At 37.4% G+C, this 22,510-nt stretch overlaps 1 long non-coding RNA gene across 1 annotated transcript in view; it reads left to right on the top strand.

Moving 5' to 3' along the window:
- The first annotated feature begins 2,715 nt into the window (after positions 1–2,715).
- LOC129497574 (uncharacterized) overlaps positions 2,716–22,510 on the top strand; it is a 47,721-nt gene continuing 27,926 nt past the window's right edge. The window contains exons 1-3 of the long non-coding RNA XR_008661963.1: positions 2,716–2,820; positions 3,716–3,810; positions 21,616–21,711. This is a non-coding gene — a long non-coding RNA (uncharacterized LOC129497574). The remainder of the gene's footprint in view (positions 2,821–3,715; positions 3,811–21,615; positions 21,712–22,510) is intronic.

Here is a 22,510-nt window from a genome sequence, read left to right as displayed (position 1 = left end):
CAAACATGTTATCAGAGAAAGAGAGAGAGAGAATAAGAAGGGGAAATATTTGAAGAAATTATGGCTAAGAATTTTCCAGAACTTAAAAATGACAAAACTCCTTAAATTCACGAAACCTAATTAATTTCAAACAGGATAAATAAAAAATCTACACCTAGACACATGATGGTGAAACTGGAGTGAAATTTATATCACAGCAAAGTTGCTCAGCATTAAAAACTGAGACAATAGCATTAAAATAGCTTGAGAATAAAAGACAGATCACCTACAAAGCGATACCAATTAGTCTGTCATCTGACTTCTGAACAGCAACATTGGAAACTAGAAGATGTGGAATAATATCTTCATATGCCATGGGAAAATACTTGTCAACTCAGAATTATATAACCAATGAAGCTAACTTTCAATAATAAAAATGAAGTAAAGTTATTTTCAAACAAAATTTGAGGTTACTAACAGATTCTTATTATGAAAAATTCCAAATTATGAACTTCAAGGAGACAGAAGTTATCTTGTATCAAAGTTTAAGATGTAATGTGCAATGATAAATAATAAAATAGATAGCCACATTAATAAATATTGATTTGTAAAACAAGAATATTTTAGTGTGGTTAAAATAAAATAATGCAAAATGAAAAAACATGGCAACAATATCATGTGCAAATAAGAAAGAGCATAATGTAGGACTTGGGTAAATTAAGTATGTATGTTAAATATGATATATAGTAGAACAAAAAATGAGAAGAATGATTACTCTAAACATAGATTTAAAAAAAGAAAAAGAAACATAATAAAAATCCAGGTCAAAGAGAAAGTACACAGTAATGTTGTAGGAATAAATTCAGATAATCCATCATTATGGTAAATGTAAATGAACTATACTCTGCAAGGCAAAGTTTATGAGGATAGCTATATTAACAAACTCAAGATAAAAACTCAAGAGCTATATCTAAGACATACAGACATGAGGAATGAAAGTTAAGGGATAGAAAAAGATAAATCAACAGATATAGAACTAGGTCTCCAATATTCCTGTTTCATTAATGACATTTGACAAAACCACTTGCTTCAAGTTACACTGGGCACTAGATTCAAATGTGCTCTCTTTATTTATATGTGCATCTAGCCAACTATTTCTTAATGTGACTAATGACTCCATCCCTAATTAGTTGGGATTACCTTCTGTGATATAGTGCCATGGGCTATGTTGATAAAATAATACCCTAATGTGACCTTATCCCTATGGAGACTTCAGTTCAAGTGCTTCATGGGAAAGGCTCCTGTTAGCATCATTTTGGTGAATGGTCTCCAACCCTTGAGATGGAATTCATATTTTCACAAAGGCCTTACTTCAGGGGGTATAATGTTGTATGTTCATGGAGATTGTTTAGGAAAAGATGTTAAGAATGGGGCACTTAGGAGGTTCAGTTCTGGAATTATCCAGTAGCAGCCTTTGGTTTTTTTTTGCCTTTGTGTGAAGCAGTCTATGATTGGGCATATTTTTTTTTTTTTTAATTTTCAGCCCCTGATATTCCTAATCCAGTTAAGTGGAAGTCAGTGTGCTTCGCTTTGCATCATTACTGAGCCAATCTACTAACTGCCCATTGCCTCTGTGTATATGAGGAAGTGGAGTACATTGGACTGAGGAATGGTTACTGGGCATTTAGCTCGACTCATTTAATACATTGAGGGACTCATTTCTACACGTCTGTCTTATACAGCATATGATTCAGGTTAATGCCTCAACAAAATGAGAAATTCTTGGTACCAGAGACCTTGTAGGTTTGTTATGAATAGGTGAAAAAATTTTAATGTTAATTTTTACAAATTTTAGGTTTCTACTGACACTTTGCTGCTTCTGTTTTGACTGTCACGTCACATTTCCTATTAGAGTTTTAAATAATTTCTCCAATTCTCTTTCCTTTAATTAATTTCACACATGCCCACCATGTTAATTTCCCATAGCAAAGTTCTGAATATGTAATCTTTGTTCAGAAACCTTCCATTATTGTTTGGTGCTTAAAGAAAATAGTCAAACTACTTATTCCAGTCACAGACTCTTTGTCAACTGATTAGTCATTCTTTCCAAAACAGTTTTTTTTTTACCACTATTCCTCTTTTTCATTCTTAATTCTGTCAAAGTTAATATTTGTTCTTTGTATATATTCTATGTTTCCTGCTTATTTGCCATTATTCATGTTGTGCTTTCTCCCTATGGTGCTCTTACTCTCTTCCATAACAATTATTTTTGGTGTCCTAGTAAAAACTGGGAAAAATAATCTTCAGGTATTATTATGCATAAGTAGAGAATAACTGAATATTATAGTCAAAATTATCATGGTCAGAGTGGACAAAAACGAGCTAAGTGGTCTCCTTAGAGAATTCCTCATTAACTAGTTTGTTCACTCCTAGATGTGTAGGATATTGCCTTAAACTCCAGCTGTGTGTGTTGGTGTTTATGTGTGTGTGTGTGTGTGTGTGTGTGTAAGAGAGGAAAGAAGTATTTTGTGTACACTTGTAGACATTTCACCAAGACTGAGCATCTTTCCTCTATAGGATCTGATTTTAATGGGTGATACAAAATATAAGTCAGGATATTTGTATTTTTTTTGCCCCAGCCAATCAAGAGGTTTCACCTAAACTTCTAGAAAGGAAGGTGAAATAAAGTCTCATCTATACCTTTTTGTATGTACACAGGACATTTGTTGACTACTGTAGACAGCATGGAAAAGTTCAACATCATAGAATCTAAAGACCTGTGTGGACCTGGTCAAGCTGACCATGTCCAGAGAAAATGTCCCTTGAAGTAGGTATATTTTGGTAAGTAAGTGATCTCATATCAATCAGATCTCTTTGTCTAAACTACTCTCTTTTTATTGTTGCTTTAGTCCTAGTAAAAAGAGGCATAAGCCAATGATAAATACTGATCAACACATTGTGAGATTTCAGAAGGTTTGGGTGATATAGGCGATCCATTGAGGATGTGGACTAGTGTGACTTCTGTATTGTTTCCCATGGATTCTTATATTTGGTTTTTCAAAAATGCCTTATAGGCCATGTGAGAGGCAAGGAGGAGGCTGATATGGATTGAATTGTAACCCTCCAAAATTCATGTCAAAGCTCTGACTTCCAATGTTACTGTATTTGGAGATAGGGCCAGGAAGGAGGTAATTAAGGTTAAATAAGGTCATAAAGATGGGCTCTAATTCTCTAGGCCTGGGTCCTTATAGAAAGAAGAAGAGGTACCAGAAGCATACTGGCACAAAGGAGAGTCCATGTGAAGATGCTGTGAGAATGTAATCATATGGAAGTGAAGGAGAGAATCTAACCACAGACTAACCCTGCTGACACTCTCATCTTGGGCCAGAATTAGAAGAAAATAATTTTCTGTTATTTAAGCTACCCAGTCTATGATATTCTACTGTGGCAGCCCTAGCAGATGAATACAGAGGCCAAGTAAGCAAATTTGGTCTCTGTATCACCATTTAAACTGGATTTACTACACTCCTACTCTTTACATATTAGAATTTTATGTAAGAATTCCTTCTTTTTAAAAATAAATGTCTTACTGTAAAAAATTTAGTCAGGTAAATATATTATGTACCAATTTATTCATGTATTTATAATGGAAACATTTCTTCCTACTGGTCCCATATTGTGTCTCTAATCAGAATGCTTCCATTGGGCTCCTTTTCTTGTCTTTCTGGACACACAGATGGCCACACCATTGAAATATAAGTTACTCTGATGACAGAAAAGAAGATACCACTCATCTTTATGATTTCATCTTGCCTATGCTATGGACTGAATGTATGTATCCCTTCCAAATTCATATGTTGAAATTTGAACTTCCAATGAGATGGAGGTGGGAACTTTGGGAAGTAATTGGGTTTAGATGAGGTCAGAATGGTAAAGTCTTCCTGATGGTATTAGTATCCTTATAGGAAAAGATCAGAAAGCTAGTATCTTGTCAGCCACATGAAACCGTAGCAAGAAGACTGATAACCAGGAACTGGACTCTCACCAGGAATGGGGACCTCACCAGGAACCGAATCAGCTGGCACTTTGGAGTTGGACTTCTAGACTTCAGAGCTATGAACAATAATTTTCTGTTATTTAAGCCACATAGTCTGTGATATTCTGTTACAGCAGCTTGAGCTGACCAACATACCCCGACTCCCTCACCCCATTCTGTAATTATGTATGGATATGTACTTAGAAGTATTAGATGTGTAAGTAAATTTCACACCAACCCATTCAAAAGTGGCCTCTTGAGCCTCCTTGACAACATATAAACCTATGCTATAAATCATTTAGTAACAGAAAGCATCCTAGAGTGCAGGTTTTAAAGATCCTTAAAGATTTCTATTAAGAGTTTACTTTTATTTCATAAGTAGTTTTAACCATTTTTATCTCCATACAAATTCCTGTGTCTTCTTCTATTGCCTAGGTTATTCTCTTAGAGATTTTACAAAGGGAATATTTGCCTGGTACTGGCCCAAGTGATAAATTAGAATTAACTACCTATGACTGGTTACTATTCCTACTCATTCCCCACTCCAGGCATAGCTCATTTTATTATGCTTCACAGATATTGTGTATGGTTTTTTGTTTTTTGTTTTTTGTTTTTTACAAGTTGAAGGTTTGTGGCAACCTTGCCTAGGGCAAGTCTGTCGGCACTGTTTTTCCAACGGCATTTGCTCACTTCACATGTCTGTGCCATATTTGGGTAATTCTTGAAATATTTAATAGTTTTTTATTACTATTATAATTGTTATGGTGTGCTGTAATTAGTAATCATGACTCATAAAAGCTCAGAAGAAAAAAAAATAAAAGCTCAGAAGATGGTTAACATTTTTTGGCAGTAATATATTTTTAAGTTAAGGTATATACATTATTTTTAAAGACATAGTGCTATTGCACACTTGATGGACTACTGTATAGTGTAAACATAACTTTCATATGCGCTGGGAGATTGATTTGACTTATTTTATTGAGAGATTTGCTTTATTGCAGTGTCTGGAACTGAACCTGCATTATCTCTGAGGTATGCCTATATTGTTACAAAAACTACTTGAAGAGAGGCTTCAGTTTATACATCTCATTTGATCTTTGCACTACCCTCTGAGGTTGGTTATGGATATTTTCATTATTCATATGAGGAAACTAAGGCACAAGGAGTTAAAAGTAACTAAAATTATAATGATAATAAGAAGGTCATTTAAGTTTTGAATTATACATTTTATTCCATATCATTTCCTTGGCTTTTTATGTGTTTAACCTATGTAAAAAATAAAAGCCAGAGAAACATATATTTATAGGTTGAATAGTCAGCTATGAATCCGTATGGTCAATTATAATCAGGTCCAGATGGTTAGTGCTCTGAGCTACTAGAGACCCCATTTGATGCCCCAGTTACCTACCATCATCACGATTAGGATGGGCATCAGCCGACACTTAATAAAGGAGACAGCATAATTTAGTGGAAAGAACATGGGCTTCGAAATCTGTCCCAGAACCAGTTTTCAGCTCTGCTACTTACTAGCTGCGAGATGTGGAACAATAAAGAGTTAATTCCTCTGAATCCTCCTCTCCATTGTGTAAAATGTGAATAATAGTAAGATCTACCTTATGAGGAATAAATGAAACCGCAAATGGGCAAGCACTTACGATTGTCCTTGACACAGAGCAGGCACATCGTAGGCATTCAATAAAGCTTAGTTGAATCTGAATTATAGTGTTATGCATGAACACAAGTTAGTACAAAATTCGATATATCCCTTATCAGGGTTTACAGACTAATTGGTGAAGTGCCGAAGAATGGCAGCGTAAAGGCAGCAAAGACCAAGTGCCAAGTGAACAAAACTATGGCAATAGCAATAGGGGAGAGGATTCCTGAGGGCTAGGATAGGTAGAAGAGCTGAGTTCTCTGAGAATCAAGCTTCTGAAGAAAGGCAGCTCTTATTTAGATAGACAGGGAGAAGAGAGCATGCGTGGGAAGAAGAGTTGTCACTATGAGTGGAACGAAGATCAATATCAAGGTGGTTTGTGTATTGTGCTTTACAGTGTCCAAAATCTTTTGCTCAGTTGAACCTTTCTTCAAATCTAAGAGAAGGGGAGGATGAATTTCACTGTCTCCCTTTAAAGAATAGATAAAGATGAAACAGAAACTCTGAGAAGTAAAATGACTTGGCTACGGTAACACTTTTGCTGTGTAGTAGAATGGGGTCCAAACTCCAATATGCTGTCTCCCAGGACTTAGAAAAGTGACAGGGAGAGGAATAGGACTAAAGAAGCTACAGAAAAATTTACGACTTTGAATGACAATGTTAGGGGTTTGCTATTTTTATTCTGCAGGCATAGAAAACCACAAAAGCTTATGACCAAGTACCTGCACAAAGTAATATTTTTGAAAATTAGCCTGGCAGCAGGAGTTGGGGTAGATGTCTCTTCCTCAGACAAGACAGCATTCTCCTAGACTCTATCTCTTCTAAGACCATTGTCCAAATGAATTTTAGTCCAAAGAGGGCTCTGTTCTTTATGCCATCTTAGAGAAAGCCCTCTTAATCAGGAAAATGGAGCTATTAGCACACTGGCAGTCGTTTCTGCTCTGCATTTTAAATTGTTAATTCAATTTATTTCTGGATCAAATATCTATGTAAATCAAGCCAGTTTGCAAAACTGACAGCCTCATGAAAAAAAATATTGGGGGAAAAAGATCATATGCATGACTAAGCTATATTTTAATTTAAGCAAGTGTTCTGATTAAAACATAAAGGGAATGAAAATGGCCTAATGGGAACATCATAACTCACTGAATTGGGGTCAGGTTCATTTTTCCAGATAGCACCAATGCAATGAAAGAAGGCATTGTGTTTGGTAGGAAGACTGAGGTTTTAGAAAGGTCAGATCTAGGTTCAGATCTTAAATGTAAGCTCTACAAGGTCAGGAGCATTTTGCCCCCTGTTGTAGCCCCAGCCCCTAGGAAAATATCTGACTCAGAGTAGGTACTGTATAAATATTTTCAGTATTAAGTAAAATAAGAACTCATCCTGACCACTTACCATTTGGAAAATGTTGGATAAGTGCCGTCACCATACTCTACCTCCATTTCTCATCTGTAAAAGAGAAATAATAATATTATTTACTTTACAAAATTATTATTTTTAAGATTTTATTTATTTATTCATGAGAGACAGACAGAGAGAGAGAGAGAGAGAGAGAGAGAGAGAGGCAGAGACACAGGTAGAGGGAGAAGCAGGCTCCATGAAGAGAGCCTTATGCGGGACTCGATCCTGGGACTCCAGGATCACACCCAGGGCTGAAGGTGGGCACTAAACTGCTGAGCCACCCAGGAATCCCTACTTTAGAAAATTATTGTAAGGGTTAATAACAATGAAGGTAAACAAGACAGGAACTTGTGGAATGGGTTGGTTTATATATCTGCTTTGGAGCCCTGGTCATAACCTGGTGTTTCTTTTTCATGTGTTTCCCAGCATGCTTTGTTGGGCTAAGACATTGTCCTAAAGAGCCCTATCTAAGCCAGACTTTATTTAGGTTTATATCTTTCTCATGGCTTAGTAGAGTGCTTTTACTAATAGGTACTCAATTGTTGAAATTAAATTTTCTAGGGTGGTAAACTTTAAACCAAATTATTCTGATTTAACAACTTGTTCACTTAGAAAGATGATAGGTGTCTATGTAATGGACACTTAAAAAAATTATTCTATGACCTCTTCCACCAAGAGATACTATGTTCTTTTGTCTCATCTTTTTAAACCCTACAAAAGAGTCCCTTCTAAAGTATTTTGAAGATGAGGAAATAGACTTGCAGAAATTGGGTAACAAGCTCACAGTCACACATTAAATAAACAACAGAGCTGACATTTGAACCAGGGCTTTTAGGTTCAAAGCCACTGTACTTTATAGAAGTATTCCATATATATTTGTTGATTGAATTAATGGGCAAAGGCCAATCATGCCCGGCTTTAACTTTGCTTTAGTCACAGAATGTTCTTTTAGTTCCCGCCATGAAGATATTAAAAACAAGGACACTGGCTTTGGTTCAGTTGCTAAAAGCATGTGTCGTCTGGAACTGTTAGGTTTTTGTTAGACTATTCATAAGTATATATCAGTTTTATAAGAGCAAGGGCATCCTTTCGATTTATTATGTACTCTCCCTTCCACCCAAAGAAAGAGAAATGAAATAAAACATAATGCAAAGGCCAAGGTAAAGAAGCTATGAATTTAATGTTCATAATGGTGGTAGCTAACATTTATTATGTACCAATTATGTAACAGGTCTTGGGCTATGTGCTTTATACATACATTATTTCATGAAGGCCCTCTGTGGGCATATTGTTGTCCATAAGTTGTAAAATAAGAAACTGCTCAGAATTCTCCCCAGGCTTCTTGCCTCACTTAAGATGGTGCAAATGTTCTTACCATGGCTCACAAAGCCCTCCATGACCAATTTGATAATCATAAATCGAGTGTAGGGAACATAATATGATGAGTGAGATATTAACACCTGTAACACTTCCACTGCTGCAGATATTAGGGGGCAGTGGAACTGCACAGGGATGTTATGATTTCTGTACTTCTGCCCGATGTGTGGAAACCTACTTCAGTTCAGGCTCCAGCCAGGTGAGAGAACAAGCAGGGTACATCCTTTCCATCTCGGTGGTGATGTTTGAAAAAACTCAAACAGAAAGAGGTAGATAGTTGGCCTCCTGTGGCACTGAGTACAGGGAGGAAATGGGGCTGTGATGCCAGCAGCCAGGGAACAAATACCAAGTTGCAGTCACTGTTTGGGCCATCAATGAGGGCACAGACTTCCTTAAAGGTACGTTGACTGAAAAACAAAATAAGTCTTCAGTTAAAATGGAGAGCAGGTGGTTATCAAGAGGAAGGCCTTCCCATGGGCGTGAGAAACAAGAAGGAGGCCTTGTCACTTCGAAAGGCTGGCATCCTTGAGGACATCAATTTCGTCTTCCAGAGGATCCATTTATCTCTTGGAGACGTTGATTATTCACTAGTGGGGAGTGGTGAATCTTCAGTCCTGGTGAAGCTTGATTTGAGTTTGATTTACTCTTACCTTCTTTGATGGGGTGGAGAAGGGGCTTTGGGATGGAAAGGTGAAGCATCTTGAGTCTTCTCGTGGAAATGGGGTTACCTGACCCTCCACTTGGTTAAATGAGAATGGCAGACCAACTGGCCATGTTTTGCAAAGCCTGCTCTGTGCGGCCACCAAGGACTGTGCCAGGTGGTCATCCATCCCGCGGATGGCCTTACCAGCAACTCTCTGTCCTGATCCTTTACCCACTCCTGACAGGTGGAAAGCAAATTTGCATAACAAACTGTTTAAACATTCAATTTTGATCCACCTTCAAGGCACGCTTTGTCCTCAGCAGTTCTAATGGTTAGTGACCCCTTCAAAATCAACATCATTTGTCAAATCAAATTAGGCTTGTTATGAACTGCAAGGCACTGACATTCATCTTTTTGATGCTCTCGAACCAATCTGAGGTACAGTTCTCTTATGGAATTGGGTTTGGTATGCTGAATGAGTCACTTCCTCAATGAGGCAATTGTCAGAAAAATAGGAGACTTAGCTGGAAGGTAAATATTGTTGGGTCACTTGAAATGTATGCAGATTTGACATTTCCCTTCTGATTAGCATGTCTACACATTAAAGTTCTTTTGTATGTCATATCCAATAGTTCAGATGCCAGGGTAATGTCAGTGAGCACTTGATAGAAACTTTATTTTGCTCCTGATTAAGAAAATGGGAGGATTAAGGGAGAAATTTTAGGTAGGAACCTTATTTGGGGTGATACATGGAATGAATAAGGGATACTCATGATAAAAATACAATGCTGGGAAGGGAAGTAACATTGTCTACTGTGTGCCAGTAACCAGTGTGTGGGTGTAGGTGTGTGTGTGTGTGTGTGTGTACTAATTTAATCATTTTAGGGATTATGATCCCCCCCTTTTTTTTTATGATCCCCTTTGAATAAATGAGATGAAGCCTAATGTCAAACAGAATAGCAGAGCTGGAATTTCAAATTCACTCTGGTGCCAAAGACCATGCTTCCTTCACTGTAGTGTGATCCCTCCTTAAAATGCAAAATATTTTATCCAGCCCTGACAGGAAACATTAAATGAAAGTATTAAGTGGTCCCTATGCATCCTGGCTTTGTCCTTAGTTTGCAAATGTAAAATCAGAAACTCAGGGCCTTTCCTAGTCCAGCCTGTTCCTTTTTATCAAATATACAATTTTAAAAAATGATTGTCTTTACTTGAATACTTCCAGTAGCCAGGGGCTCAGGGTTTCACCATTCACCTGTGTTTTTATTCCCATACTGTTATGTTTACTCATATGCCAAGATCCCTACTTATGACCTTATCTACATCTCGTTATTACTTTAGTGTTTGCTCCATTAGAAACTCGGCTGTCTTTCATTTATTATATAATTTGATCATCACACTAAGCCAATAAGATATGTCCCTACTTTATGGAAGAAGAACTTGGACTTATGAAGCTAAGTAACTGGGACGCCTTGGTAGTTCAGTGGTTGAGCATCTGCCTTTGGCTCAGGGTGTAGTCCTGGGTCTGGGGATCAGTCCCACATTGGGCAAATTTGCGAGGAGCCTGCTTCTCCCTCTGCCTGTATCTCTGCCTCTCTTTCTCTCTCTCTCTCTCTCTCTCTTTTTCTCTGTCTCTCTCGTGAATAAATAAATAAAATCTTTTTTTTTTAAAAAAAAAGCTAAGTAACTTGCCTAAACTATGTAACTAAGAGTAGTATGTCTAGTAATATGCCACTTCACAGTTTCCAACTTTTTCCTAAAGCAGTAGCAATCTATAGCCTATCATATGCAACAAAGAGAGAAAATGCACCCTTCACTCTTAATTAAAAGTTGGCTATCTAATCTTATTTTTTTGATTTCATGCTGCCAAAATTTTATAAAATATAGCACCTATCTAAGAGCATTGAAAAAGTCCAGATAAACCCAGGCTTTCACCATCAACTGTGTACAAAGGCAACTAGAGATCTTTCTTGCACTTCACATACATTAGATCAGGAGTTGGCAAATTGAGACCCACAGGCCAAATCCTGTCCACTTCCTGATTTTTTAAAATAAAGTTTTACTGGAATACAGTCAAGCCCATTCATTTACATATTGTCTGTGGTTGTTTTTTCACTACAAGTGCAGTAGTTGAATAGTTGAGACAGATACTATATAGCTAGCAAAGCCTAAAATGTTTACTCTCTGATTCTTTAGGAGAAGTTTGCTGACTCTTGCATTAGGACCCTTGTATAAATCCATCATGTCAACCATAGAAGATGTATATAAAAGGAATGACAGGATATTATGGGGTGGCCATGAAAAATTGCAACCTAATAGCCGAAATGGTGTGTTTTAAGCTGGAGAAACCAAACCATATTTTAGTTCAAGCACTCTACTATTAATAAAGATTCTAAAATCCTCCAATCCTCACTGAAGCACCAGAGGATATTAACTTATCTTGACTCTGCCTTTAAAGCAGTGATTTCCAATCTAGAGGAGATTAATTTTTAAAAATACACATAGTTTATTGCACCATGAATAGAAATCCTGGACCTACAGAGTCAGAAATACTCAGGATGATACCAGGACATTTATAATTTCAAAATGTTTTATCAAGTAGTCAATGTCTGGGTATCATTGCCATAAACAACTACAAATAAATCACTTTATCTTTCCACAAGCACTTGAAGAAAATTATCATTCTCATGGCTTTACATATCATACATATGTCAATAACTTGATCTTGACCTTTCTCTGAGCTGCAGACATATTTATTTCACTTTCTACTTGTTATTTCCACTTGGCATCTCAAATTTCACCTGCCCCATCATAAACTTTTGGTGTTTTCACCAAAGTCATCTCCATCACAGTTAATGGTACCACCTATTCGGTTGCTTAAGTTCACATTCTAAAATGTTTCCGTGATTCCTTTTTTCCCAACCCCTCATTGCTAAGCCCAAAATATATCCTGATTCTGTCTACTTCTATCCTTTCTAATGCCACACTAGGTCAAGACAACATCATCTCTCACCTGGGCCACTGTAAGAGCTCCAGACTTTTTTCTCTGACTCGATTTTTGAGACCCGGCAACTATAATCTTTTCTCTCCAAGACACTTCTAGTAATCTTCCTAAAATTATGTCAAGCCACTTTCCTGCTTAAAGCCCTCGATGATGTTTCATTATATTTAAAAAGGCAACGCGGACTTCTTATTGAGCCCTGCAAACTCGATGTGTTTTGGCTATTGCCAAAATCCATCTGTATCACTTTTCTCCTCTGTCATTCAAGACAGCTTCATGAGTCTTTCTTCTGGTTCTTGAATGCTGAATGCATTCATTTCCCAGGAGTTTTATCCTTGTTATTCTTGAGCCTGGATGCTTTTTTATGTCTAGTTCCTCCTTATCATGTGAGATTCAGCTCAGAGAAGCCATTCCTGCCTACCGTAACTAAAGAAACTACTTACAAGCAATGTATCACTTTTATTGAATAATCTTGTTCTATTTCTCACATAACTCTTATCTAAATGAAATTATCATGTTTATTCGCTTATTATCCAATTTTCTTCAATAGAATGCAAAGTCCATAAGAGTATCCCAAGTGCCAGCACAATGTGTAGTGCATTGTTCTCAATTAATATTTCTTAAAATAATACTATTTTTCTTCTTAATAATACTATTTTTTCTTCTTATTTAGTCTTTTTCAGACTAAATCTTCCTATTCTTTTAAATACTTAGTGAGGCATACTATATAGTATAGTGTGAATTCATTAGCTATAATCTGTTCTGTAGTCACATTCTATTCTAGCCAACTTGCTATATTCTTTCTCGGAGCAGAAACTGATCTTCACCTTTCTTTGAAAGCTTCCTATGCATTTAGTACAATATTGTGTACACAGTGGGTATTGAATAAATGTTGATGAATGGACTATATAATAGGCTTTTGGCTCCATACATCAAGATTTTCTTGACGGACAGATAATTACTTCTACTTTATATCTGACATTTTAATATAACTGGTTGCAGTCATTATCTTTTGTAATGGCATCCTAGTCAATTTCTTTAAAAAAAAGAAGAAAATAAGGCAAAATTACCTTGTGAGCAATCCACAATTGGATTTGCATTTAAAAATTGCTGAGTGAGCAATCCTGCCTGATGGCCAAATGAAATTAATCTCTTGTAACCCAAGGTCTCATCTATTTGGGGCAGGGATGGGGGGGAAGGGCTGGACTCAAAGAGGGCTGCAGCTTTCTAAATGGTAAAAATCATCTCTCTCATTATTTATATTTATAGGGTGTCCACAATATTCTCTCACTATGTTAGCCTGTGGGAATATAAAGGTGGTTAAGTTACTGTCCCTATTATTGAAGAGCTCTCTGTTTCTAGTTTACATGATCAAGGTCCCTGTCCTACCTGCACACTCAAAAATATTTCACATCCCTAAAGAACGCGTAGGCCAGGTATAATAATGACTTATCTTCTCTAGTGGACATAGCTATAAGTCTATGGGTAGACACCTGATCCAATGGAGGAAGTTTCTCTTTCTTAAATGTTTGAATTGGAGGAACAAACACTGAAGGAGTTGGCCTCTGAGTTGTATATATGGTAGAACGAATGTCCATGAATTCCTGCTGCTCTGGTCCCTGGGAATTCCTCTCTCCTGACTTCCTGATTATTCAGATTTGTTTTTGGGTTTCAGTGAGGCCTTAAGAGAATCTGAGTAGACTTCTATTTCTTACAACAAAATTTCCAAAGAAACAGTTATGTAGATGAGGAAACATCTAAACCAAAACCTAGGCTTCAGTGTGATCAGTGCTAGGGTAGAAGTTTGGGCAGGCTGGTCTGTAAGCAGGGAGGAAATGCCTTCAGCCTGACCTAAGAGGGTTGAGAAAGCTTACAGGAGACATCGTCTTGATTGAATAATGACAATTAATAATTGTCATGGTGAAAAGTGATGGAGAGGAAAGAAGGAGGTTTATGCAGCATGAACAAAGCTGGGGGACTATAAAGCAGTAGGTGTATTCTGGGAAATGCAAGTTTAGTATGATTTGAGCTCAAAGTATGAGCTGACAAAGTGTCAAGAAGAACATCTGGACAGGTACATAGAAGCCAGACTGTGGGATGTGTTTCTTTTTCTTAGCATCTTTCATAAGATGCTAAGAGTTTGGGCTTTGCCTTGAAGGTCTCTAAACCACTGGATAGCTGGTTTTGATCCTTTCTCTGAGGAGATACAGACTATATCCTCAGGCACCTTGTAGCTACTTCATGACGCTTTTAAAGAGTGACCCAAGGCAAACTTATAAAAAGAAACACATGGCATGTTGAAAGAAGCCAAGATTCAAAATCAGTAGTCCAGATTTTGAGCCTTTGCTCATTTGCCCTCCAGCTGGGTAATATTGAAAAAGGAATTTAATTTCTCTGAGCCTCTGTTTCCTCGTCAATAATATGGAAGTTATAAAATATCTGCCTCCCCAGGTTATAGTTCCAATCTGACATATGTATTTTTAGTGCCCTATAGGGTGCCCTATAGGCACTAACTATAGGTTAGTTTCAAATTGTACTCTCACAGGCAGCATCTCAATAAATTGCCACTATCTTTTGAGGTGGTTATTATTGTCTCCTCGTTCAAGTGGAAAAACTCAGTCTCAGGGAGGTAATGTGTCTGCCCAGTTTTACACACCTGGATGAAGAAGCGCTAATATTCAGAATCATATCTTTTAGACTTCTATCCATTGCTCTTTTCTTAAACCATAGCTGCTTGATGAAAAGGAAGAAAATGAGAATTCAAAAAATAAGTGTTTTAACTAGAAAATGTTGTACACATACTAGTTGTTGTATTGTAGTAGGTGAGGTCAATGTCTGTTAGCTTCCACCTCTTTGAGGAGGGTCTCTGTCTTTCCAATACCCTGTGTCTTCTTGGGCTTCTTTCTTGTTACAGACAAAATGCTTCTATGCACTTCGAGTTTCCATGTAGGCTACTTACCAAGGGTTCATGATCCTCACTGACTATCTATCCAAATTGACCTTTTTTTTTAGTGTTCTGTTGCATTGCCTAAAAATTTACCAGACTAATTTATTTATCTTAAAGTATGAAAGACTTTTACTTGCTTTTTTTTATTGTTCCTACATTGCATATTTCCTTTAAAACAGGTTCCCTGAAGATCGATTCCTTAATCCGGATTTTCTGTTTTTTTTTTTAAAGATTTTATTTATTTATTCATGAGAGACACAGAGAGGGAGGCAGAGACATAGGCAGAAGGAGAAGCAGGCACCCTGCAGGGAGCATGATACAGGATCATGACCTGAGCCTAAGGCTGATGCTCAACCACTAAGCCACCCAGGTGCCCCTAATCCAGTCTTTCTTAAAGCTGTCTTTAGGAATATTAATGTAAGGAGATGTTCCATTAAAAGAGAATTCTGGAAGCCATATTTGGGGTAAGCATAACATAACATATAAACTTGTTAAATTACTGTGTTGTACTCCTAAAACTAATGTAACATTATATATCAATCATACTTAAAAATAATAAAAGAAAAAAGAATTATAGGGAATCGCTATTGGTTAGCCTATTAAAGGCTCTGAGGAGTCCTGCAGATTAAAAAAAAAAAAGACAAAAAGCAAAAATGTTACTTTTTCTAACTTAATTATTCTCTTTTGTTTGACTGCCAGTTCTCTTTTTGTGAGTTACCTGTTAATGTCTCATAAAATTCACACCACATAGGACATACTTTGGGAAAGAGTGCCTTAATAGAAAATGGTCTTTGTGGGAATTCTGGCATTATACTGACTGCAAGGAGTGGTTTTGTGAGAGTAGCATCATATGAGTATATTCCTCAAAATACAACATATTGGCGTTAGTCTCCAGGGTTTTATGAGACTTGACGATTATACAGTTGAGAGGACACTCTCTAAGGAAAAGAAAAAGAAACTTTGAATCAAGATTAGGTTTTGGAAATGAGTTGTGTGAGTGATGAGCCCTACAGCTTAAGGTGCATCACCTTTATCATCAGTGCATAAAGGATTGGTCTTTTTCAAATTAGTATAAGCCCAGCCTGCTTGTTTTCATGTAGGCCAAGGAAGAGTGGACTCAGAAAAAGAAGGCTTGTGTTTTTGTCCAGAATCGCCCACTTTACGTCCACTTACTAGGTTCTGTGAAATTGGATAAATTGCTTTATTTCTAGTCTTCATGGGCTTTATTTTTTTGAATGGGGCGATAATTGTCCTATTGATGAAGAGGAATCATCTTGAAGAGATAATTAAGAGAGAAGCATTTAAAAATATATATATATAGCCCTGTTGTTTTTACAAATACAGATTAAGATTCTTGTGAATGTTTAATTCTAAGTACTACACATATGTTAACAATCATTAATATTATCACTAACATGTCAAATAAAAAACAAATCTGGACCTAACTAAAGAAGAGGCTTTATTCCAAAAGAATATTGCAACAAGGAAATTGAGACTGTTGCAACAGAGTGAATGTTTTGACCGTAGATCTGCAAGCTTCTCAGACAGAAAAGTTTTTTTATAGGACTGAGTGTACATCTCAGCAGGGCCATTAGGAGGGGCTGTTGCAAGTTCCATGGTGAGCTGAAGTTCAGAGAACTTGGGGAAGGAGGGAACCCTGTGTAAAGTTTGCTCATGTCAAGTTACAATCGTTTTGTCCAGACTGGTCAGTGGAAAGAAATAGTTAAGCTAATCATCTATCAGACAAAGACAGGAATTTGGAGGGTCTGAATCTGGTCTTGTCAAAGGTAAACAGAAGGGTCATCTCTGAGTCAGAGGTGGGTGTTGTGGGGAAGGGTGATTCTTTGCATTAAGAGATTTTGGGGGACATAGGGGCACCTGGCTGGCTTAGTCGGTTAAGCATCTGCCTGGGGCTCAGGTCATGATCCGGGGGTCCTAGGATCAAGCCCCCACATCAGACTCCCTGCTCAGTGTGAGTCTGCTTCTCTCTCTGCCCCTCACCCCGCTCATGCACACTCTCTCGCACTCTTCCTCAAATAAATAAAATCTTTTTTTTTTAATTAAAAAGAGATTTGGAGGAACCTAAAAGGGGGCCAAGGGGATTTCTTGGCCGTTGTATTTCTGTCTGTACTGTTTGTGCAGGAGCACAAGGCTTAGGTAAAGTCTAACGCTGTCAAATGTCACCATTATCATTGTTTTTCTAGTGTCTGGTTAGTCATTCAAAATACAGTATCTTTTGGCAAATTGCTTAGTGTTTCAGAGCTTCAGTTTTCTCATCAGCAAAATGGGGTAATTAGAATAACAACTAGTTCACTAAGATGCTGGGAAGCTTGAATGACCTAATGATCATACAAGTGCCTCAGAGCTGTAAATATTGTAGAAATGTTATTTGTTATTTCCTATTATCACTATTAGTGGTTCCATGGGCTCTGTTGCCACGTCTTTGTTGTTGTCTTTCTCTTCTTCCACTTCCATAAGGATAAATATCACCTGATGCAGTAAAGGGAGGAAAGGTGTCAGGCAGCTATAAAAATGAATATTAGGTGCCAGACACAGGGATACTCAATACACAAGAATAAAATCCCTAGATTGTGTGCCTAATCTCCACAGTTCACAGGTGATGGAAGGAAATGGTACAGATTCAGAGGTGTCAGTCTTGCCTCTGTTTCTCACCAGGTATACAGAACATGAACTGGTCATGTGAAGTTAAAACAGCCCACTTGTATCACAGGAACATGGAAGAAGAATAGAGAAAGGGGCACCTCTGTTGCCGATGCCTGTGAATAATTGATTTTATTTTATTCTGGAAGCAATGAGATTGTTCTCCTATATAGTTTTTCTTGAAAAAGGCAAAGAAAATGATAGAGAGGGGGAGAAAGAGAGAGAGATCGAGAGAGAGAGAGAGAGATCCAAGCCATCAAGCCCATATTGTAAGTTGGCTGCCAGCTATGTTTTTTTTTTTTTTTAAATAAAATAAAAATGTTCGGTTGTAGTTTTTTTTTTTTTCTCCTTTTGGAGAGATACAGGAATTGCAAAGAGAGTGCCAGACAGCACTAGCATATGCTTATTTTTCTAACTCAATGTGGGCAGCCTCTCTTAAACATTTTGTATAAATATATTTATTCTCCCACTGAGACCCTGCCTGCCAGGTTCAGGAACAACGGAGTAAGCAGATGAGTTATAAACCGAGGAAAGAAAAGGAAGGATTGCCATGGAAATGCTGATGGCCCCTTTATTCCAGCGGAGTACATTGCCCCAGTGTAATAAATTAGTAGTTGATGCGTTGATGATAAATCTATCGTGGTCGTCATATTCAAAGTAAAAGATATTTCACTCCGTCTTTGCCGGAGATGTAGTCAGAAAGGAAGGAAATGTTGACATCCGGTGGGCAGGATTGAAAAAAAAACACACATACAAAAACCCTTTGGTGCGCAACCCACATTTGCAAGCTGTCTGCATTTCTTGTATTGGCCTCAGCTTTGACAAATGTAAAAAAGTCACTAATATTTTGACACTCTCCCTGCCCAAGTCTGATACCAGCTGGCTGCGAAGCCACATACTCATTGTTCTGCTGGATTTTAAAGACTGGGTTCCAGCCAAAGGACTGGACTGGATCCATTCATTCATTTTCAAGATTGAAGTTGCAGCTTAACTGTAATGACCATTTCTCAACTCAATCTGGAAACCTCTTCCAAACCCAACAGATGCCTGAGAGGCAAATGTGCATTTGGATTGGAAACCACTCTCTTGGATAAAGAAACAAAAGGTGATCTTTGAATCTGAAAGTAATTCCTTGTTTTGAAAGCAATTAATATTCTGTATATTGATTATGTCTTAAGGTTGCATTTTTAAAAAGTTCTCATGCTTTTAGAACCTTTGTAAAAATGCTTATTTTACCGCTTTAAGTGAAAATGAAGATTTAAATTGCAAATAGAATATGACAACAATTATGGAAAAATATGCCCGGAAAAAAAAAATTGGAAGAAAACACCCAAAATGTCAAAAACGTTAACAGGGAAGATCTTTAAGGTTATGGTGAGGTTCTTTCTTTCTTTCTTTCTTTCTTTCTTTCTTTCTTTCTTTTTCTTTCTGCTTTGATGTAGTTTTCTTCTATAATAAGTTTTACATTTGTATATGGGGGGGGAAGAAAAACTATTTGTTCCTTTGAAAACATGCTCTCTTTCTTTTACCCTTATTGTATTTTCAACTCTGGTGACCATATTGTTCTAGTAATCATAAGCAACTATTGCTAAAATATGCTCCCGCCACGGAAAATAAAACCACTCTATAATCTACAAAAAATATCTTTGCTTTCTACTTCTAAAAAAATGCTCCCCTGCTGTGTGTTCCTGCTGTCCCATTTTTCCAGTCACTTAATAATTAGAGACATTAACCCTGATCACTTGCAAATTTTCCATTTAAATTTATTTTCAGGTAAGCAGATGCTTGGGAAAATTGCCATCATAGGGCTGTAGGAGAAAGGGAGTTATAGGTTGATCCTGAAGTCATCTGAGGGGATTATTCCCCAGGCATGATGAGATGCCTATACTATTAGTGTCAGAGTACTCTTCAAGAAATCATTTGTAGCATTTTGATATAAATATAATTCGTTGTGTCCTTCTATGTGCCAGATACTGTTAGAAGGACTTAAACACACCATTTCATGTAGCCTCAGACAGCTATATAAACTCTATACCTTCTTCATATACACTTCAACAGAGGAAACTGATACCTGGACGGATTAAAATTTGGAACTACATCGGTTTGATTCCTGCCTTTGTGTTGCTCACGCATAAACTTAGGTTCTCATCAGATAGACTTGCCTTTTGAACTCTGCACTTGCCCTTAAAACCTGGTGGCTTCAGCCAATCACTGTATCTCTTTAAGTTCCAGTTTTCCCATCAGTACAATGGGTATAATAAAGTTGAGAACATAGGCCAGCCATAAGAAATAAATTAGTTAATGCCATCGACATTAATTGGAGGAAAAAAAAAAACCCTCTGATTCCAGGGCATCTCTTCCAAGTAAAATCTACTGAAAATGAACACAGAGATAGGCATCTTTGGAAACGTTTCTCTATCCTGCCTGTACAAATTTGACAGCATTTCTCCACAGCCTGTAGCCGTATTCAACCCTCTGGCTTGCACAGCACTGATTAAAAAACAGATTGCCGGCAGTCATCTGTGATTGCCTACCACGGAGGTGCTGCTCATCTCTTCCTCCACCCACTGTCCTATGCACTATTCATGAGTTCTACAATATTCCAAACTTTAATTTCCACAGATTAATTCTTACTAATTATGCACCATGCGAACCTTTGCCGGAGAATTCTAGTGGATGCTCTTCCATCCTGAGGCAGGGAAGGGCAATGTCGAATCGTTTTCTTATTTCAAGTGGAAAACAAACTAATTATGTGGAAATATGATAATAGATTACGCTGCAGGGACCAGTCCTCTGCAGGCTTCAAAATGTTTGCTTATGATCGGCTCCTCGTGTTATTTCTTCCAGGAGGAGCTGCCCTTTCATAATGCATCAACATTATTGACTGGCCTGTGATTCCATACTTGGAGTTACGATAATTTGCATAATTGTATATTACTTCCGTCTGGTGGAAACAAACAAGATGTTCGAGTGCTAATGATCAAGCAGGCAGCAGTGGCTGCTGGGAAAAATAGCATTAGTAAAGTCCAAAAAAACAACAAATAGCAGTCTGTCTCAAACGTCTTTCACTACCTTCCTTTGACGTAGCTCTCTACTCCACATGGCCACAGGCATTGTTATTTTTATGTCTGTTCAAGTTTAGGAGGTGGCCTGGACTAGGCATTTATTCCAAATCTGTAAAAATATAAAGCATCCTTAGGCTGTGAATTTTCATACTTGTTTGTATTTGTTTAGGTCATTTCTTCTGCTTGGAATGTCTTCCTTCTCTCTGGCAAAAGCATCTTATCCTTCAAAATCCAGCTCAAATGCTCTTTCCTTTTGATATCCTCCAACTTTCCCAGTTAGCATGCAATGTTCTCAAAATAAACAAATATCAAATGAGCACAGTAGGCTCTCAGCAAATTCATTCTCATTCATCTGCTTAACAGACTCTGATCTGTACAACTTGCTGGCTCTGCTCTAGGAACTCAAGACAAAGTGAACAAATAAGAAGAAGTAAATCTTTTCTTTGATTTCTTCAATGCTCCTCTTCTCTGTAGCAATTCATTATCTCTATTTAGCAATTATTTATTTTGCCTTGTAGTACACTTGATGGACAGGGTCATAGCTTACTTACCTGTTTAACTCCATAACCAGGCACACAGTAAGACCTAAGTAAATGTTTGTGAATAGACTTGAAGTTTCAAGAGAGTGGATCATGCAAACTGTTTGATGAATGACATCAGGAATACAGATGGGGTACCTTACTTGCCAGCTCTACATGATTTGTAGTGGCTGTGTGAAATACTGTGAAAAGAATTTTGAGGCTGCGTGTGCTTACCAGAAATATTTTCTGTGATTGATTAATCATGTCTGCAGTGGAAATACTAAGGAGGAGTAGAAAGTAACATATCATGTATTTGCATTCTTGTTATAGATATTTAACCTCGGACATCTTTAAGAGCCTCGATGTGTGTTTCCTGGTTGGAGCTAATGAATTTATCAGGTTGCTTACAGTTCAACGGTTAAACAGGTAATGATCTACCAAGAAGATTGCAATATTGTGGCTTTGAGCATTAAACCCTGGAAATGAAGCCTTTTAATTTACTTTTAAGGAAGTAATATCTGCCATTATTGGGCTAGGCACTATCGATATATTATCCCATTTAATTTGTCCTAGCAACTGTGCACATTAGGTCATTTTAATTCCATTTTACAGATGTAGAAACTGAAGCTCAGAAATGTGGTCAGGATAAAAAGGTCACGAATGACAAATCCAAAATTCAATTCAATTTATCTGACTCTTTTAGTTTTGTTGACTGTTTCTTTTGCTGTGCAGGAGCTTTTTATCCTGATTAAGTCCCAATAGTTCACTTTTGCTTTTGTTTCCTTTGCCTGCATAGATGTATCTTGCAAAATGTTACTGTGGGCGAGTTCAAAAAGGGTGTTGCCTGTGTTCTCTTCTAGGATTTTGATGGAATCTTGTCTCACATTTAGATCTTTCATCCATTTTGAGTTTATCTTTCTGTCTGGTATAAGAGAATGGTCTAGTTTCATTGTTCTGCACATGGCTGTCCAATTTTCCCAGCACCATTTATTGAAGAGACTGTCCTTTTTCTAGTGGATATTCTTTCCTGCTTTGTCGAATATTAGTTGACCATAGAGTTGAGGGCCCATTTCTGAGTTCTCTATTCTGTTTCATTGATCTATGTGTCTTTTTTTGTGCCAGTACCACACTGTCTTGATGATCACAGCTTTGTAGTACAACTTAAAATCTGACATTTTGATGCCCCTGGCTTTGCAATTGCACTGCTGGGTATTTACCCCAAAGA

This window comes from Nyctereutes procyonoides, unplaced genomic scaffold (genome assembly GCF_905146905.1).
Source record: "Nyctereutes procyonoides isolate TBG_1078 unplaced genomic scaffold, NYPRO_anot_genome, whole genome shotgun sequence".
Classification (NCBI taxonomy): Eukaryota; Metazoa; Chordata; class Mammalia; order Carnivora; family Canidae; genus Nyctereutes; species Nyctereutes procyonoides.
Note: the sequence above shows the minus strand (reverse complement) of the source record. Positions and strands in the feature narration are given on the sequence as shown.